Source organism: Cervus canadensis, chromosome 33 (assembly GCF_019320065.1).
Source record: "Cervus canadensis isolate Bull #8, Minnesota chromosome 33, ASM1932006v1, whole genome shotgun sequence".
NCBI lineage: Eukaryota > Metazoa > Chordata > Mammalia > Artiodactyla > Cervidae > Cervus > Cervus canadensis.
The window spans coordinates 21,304,898-21,309,278 of NC_057418.1; positions in this window are offsets into that span (position 1 = coordinate 21,304,898).

Consider the following 4,381-nt stretch of genomic DNA (forward strand, 5'->3'; position numbering starts at 1 on the left):
CTCAGGGATCGAACCTGCATCTCCCACACTGCAGGCATATTCTTTACCATCTGAGCCACCACAGAAGCCCAGGAAATATTCAAGTGGCTTTCAGATGCAAACCTTGACCAGACCACATTTGTCCTGAGAAGGAAATCACTGGATTTTAAAATATCATACATGTTTACTGCTGTATTTTCCAAATGAAGGGAAAAGGAAGTAGCCTAGGACCCCTCTCTTCACTGAGACAGACCCCAGCCTCACTCGCCTTTGCCTGGGCTTTCAAGTCATGGTAGCACGTGGCCAGCCGGGTGAGTCCACGATGTGAGTCTGGCATGGAGGAGATGGTTGGATGGCATCCATCCATCCAACGGTGAGAAGGAGGCCTGACTCACTGTGAGCTAGTTCAGCCACATCAGAGCTCTGCCTTGGGGCAGGAAAGTAGGGTAAATAAATACTCTATAGGTTGCTCGCTTGGCTAATTGTGGAGTAATGCTGACTTTTGTTATTTTCTTAATATTGATTTGGCTGTGCCAGGTCTTAGAAGCAACACGAGCATTTTCAATCTTCAACGCAGTATGTGGGATCTAGTTCCCTGACGAGGGTTCCAACCTGGACTCCCTGCATTGGGAGCATGGAGTCTTAGCCACTGGACCACCAGGAAGTCCCAGTGCTTGACTTTTGAATAAACTATTGTTACACGCACGCACGCACGCGTGCACACACACACACACACACAAATCATCCCCCAAGACCTTACGCTGACTTGAAGAAGCCAGACACAAAAGAGCGTTTTCTTCATACCTGAAGATCAAGAACAGACAAGACTAATCCATGGTGATTGATATCGGAATAGCAGTGACCAGGGAAGAGGGTGAAGGAGTGGGGTGGTATTGACTAGGAAGCGACATAGGGAGCCTCCTGGAGCGCTGAAAGTGTGCTCTACCTTGATCCGAGCAGTAGTTACACAGGTGTACACACATGAAAGACATTTATGGACCTGCGGTTAAGAGTTGTGAACTTTACAATGTGTATGTTATTCCTCATTTAAAACAAAATCCTTGTTTGCCACATAAAATGTATAATTTCCAGATAGTTCCATAAATGAAGGTATATTTCTATTTTTAGAGCTTTGAAATCCTAAAGATTAGAAACTTACAAGCTATATTTACTCTTGATTAGGTTGAAAAAGATTTAAGTCATGTTTGATTATAATTCTTAACTTAAATTTTTTTCTAATTAGAAACATCAATGGAAAGGCCCTATCTCATCCACTCTCTCCAAAAGGGCCCCTTTTTTGTTTGAAGAAAAGCAAGGCAAAAATCAGATATTTTAAAAGTTACCACATTTTGGCTCTTCCACATTTTTATCTATAGAAAGCCAAAATCTTCGCCAGCATTTGAGATTTTTCACAGTGTTCTCTTTACTGCACAAATTTTTGTCATACATCTCTTCTATATAAAAGGACATGAAAAGATATATAAAGTAGTTTCAGAGAGGCAACTATTTTGGTTTTCCAAAAAAAATTATCTTATTGAAGAGTTTCAAGGAGATGCTATAAAATATGCATTTGCTGGTACTGGAACAAATGACAACATAATATTTTAATTTTTAAAGATGAAAAAAGCTATTTTAAAAAGCATGTGTTTTTCATAGCATACTTTACTTTATACCAATGATTCTAAGGTTTCTATTAAACAGAAAAACAAATTACAAGTCTGGCAACCACAAAGATGAAAGGGAGGAGAAGTCTCCATAAGTGAAAGGGATTATAACCAATAGCAAAGTGATGACAAAATAGCATGGTGTATCGACAGCATTGTTAGAGCTCTAAATTATATTTAATGATAGCTAACTGATGTCTGGGGAGAATGAGAGCCCAGGGATGTCTGACTGTTGACGAAAAAAGGAAAAAGAGAAACAAGGAGTCATGCCGCCTCCAAAGAACTCCAAAGTTAAACTGCCCCAGCTGAGATACAATGGTTTCCAGGGTAAAATAATTTCTACTCTAGTCAACTGCATGGTCGAGCCCGCCACTCCATAGCAGACACAGCCCAGGCTACTCTGTCAGTCCACTGGGAATAAATTTAGTACCAGCACAGTAGTCCTGGATCCAAATTCCAAAGACACTAGTTCAGGTCAGGACTCTTGTCTCTAAGCAGGTGGAACTTTGATGGTCAAAGGCAATTTAAATGTGATACTGAGTATCAGTTGAAGTTCAGTGAAATCCCTGTTCCTTGAAGAAATGTAATATTTACCAGGAAAGTGTTAGCTAAGGGAACCAGGTTGGGCAGAAACATGTGAATGTTTAAGGGTGTCTAAGCTTTTAACAGGGAAATTTGATCAATGCAAAAGCAAGAAGATTATTAGACTCTATAACTGAAGGCCACCTTCATATGCCGAGCATGAAATCCAGCCGTTACAAGGGCTGCTTTTCTAGGTAAAAATTTCAAATGCTAAGACTTGTCACCTGGCAAAGTAAATTTCGGAGCTAATGGGGGAAACTTGAGAGGACTATGTTCCTTGGCTGAATAAAAATCCTAGCCATTTTGGGGAAAATGACAGGACATCACGAAGCAGCAAATCCACATCACTATCCATCATTTTCAACATCAACCATTAGCTTCCATCATGAATCTATCCCATATATAAAAATTAAGTCCAGAGGGAAAAAACTGAATTTCATACTCAAGACTTACTATTCTCTTAACCCTTTTTAAAAGTTAAATATTCTTTTGTGAAAGAAAAACTCAGTGGATCAAATCTGAGTTCTGCATTTTCCTCCAGGATTCAAAGCACAAATGTTGCGAGGTTTTGATAATAATATCTAATTTTCAGAGCTGTTCAAATAGTGTTGTTTATTCATTAAACGGAATCATGTTATAGCTGTTACAGAAAAAAAAAAAAACAGATGTGGTTGATTAGAAATAGTTATCTATATCAAAACAGATTTTTTAACCTAAACTTAACAAATTACTATCCAGACACAGAAACCTCAATTTAATTTGGCTACTTACTATGCACAAAACATTATGTTAACTTGTGGGAGCCAAGGTTCACCAGTCACCACCCCGGAGGAATTTATAGTATGAAGGCTGAGTGCAGGCAGTGAGTTCAGGAGGAACTGGGTCAAGGGAGAAGTGCCATTTTAACCAAACCAAAGGACTGGCTAGGATCGAGTATCAACCTATGGAGATTGACTAAATATTCCAAGCAAATGGCATGAGCAGTTGCCCCTAAATGGTGAAAAATAGTTCCTCCTCTGCCCTGAAAACACAGAGTAACTTAATAGGCTTCCTCACTTCCACAACCCCAGGCATACAATTTCCCTAAAAGGAGTTGCTAACGGCTCTTATGGGACCGTCGGCCAGCGGTGCTCAGACCCAGGAGCTGTCCCAAGCGTTCCGGCGTGGACACGCCCCGCACAACGGAGCCATCTCTGCGGGCTGTTTGGTAGGCAGTCAGTTCTGGGGCACCAACCAGATCTCTTCTTGACTTTGGAAACTGGGGAATCTGGCAGGGTCATTTTCTTCGTTCTGTGGCATAGTCCCAGTCTGCCTCTTGCCAGCTTCAAGGGAGGATCAAGTGAATGTTTTTCAGTGTGTGCTGAAGGCGATACCTTTTCTGTATGCCCTCGTGGAAATTCAGAAATGCGAAGGCAGGCGTTGTGGGCTGGGTGGGCCCGAGGGCTCAGTGGGACCGGCAGGTAGTGCCTGCTGTGAGTCTCCTGCCGGAGGAAGAGAGTCAAGGGCCACCCCTTAGCCTCCTTGGCCAGGCCTGGAACCTGGGTAATCCCCTGGCCTCACAGTGAGGCTGGAAGGGAAGCATCCAAGCTTGGTGCAGGAATTCTTGGTGACCATCGGTGGGAGGCACAATCTCTACTGTGAAGAAGCAGTCTCTACAGATGAAGAAGCATCTGCCCATTCCCCCCCCCCCCCAGAAATGTGTGCCAGGGTCCCCAACAGAGGGGTTTTGTAAAAATAAAAACCAAGTTGGATGAGACTTCTAACATTAGGGGCTAATAACAAGTGACTAACATTCATGATTAATAGAAGGAGGAAGCCCGTCCCCATCAGGGGTCTCATAGAGATCTGTAACACTGGTTGGGGAGAGTTTCTTACCCCACACAGTACAGTAACCAGTAAAGAAGCAGAGCAGGAAAGCAAGGAATGACAGGAACATCGGTGACCCTGCAGAGATGATGACAGGAGTGATGTTTGCAGGGCAACCACATCCCATGACCCAGCAAGGTGAGCAGCTTCAGAGAGCTGCAGAGCCCACGAGAAGTGGCCCCAGATGAACAGCATTGGCCTTGGAGAAGAACTTCATGATGTAGGGGGAGAAACTTTTCCCTTTTTTCCTTCTTGGTTCTTTGGCTGGTCTGATCATTAAACAGGCGTAA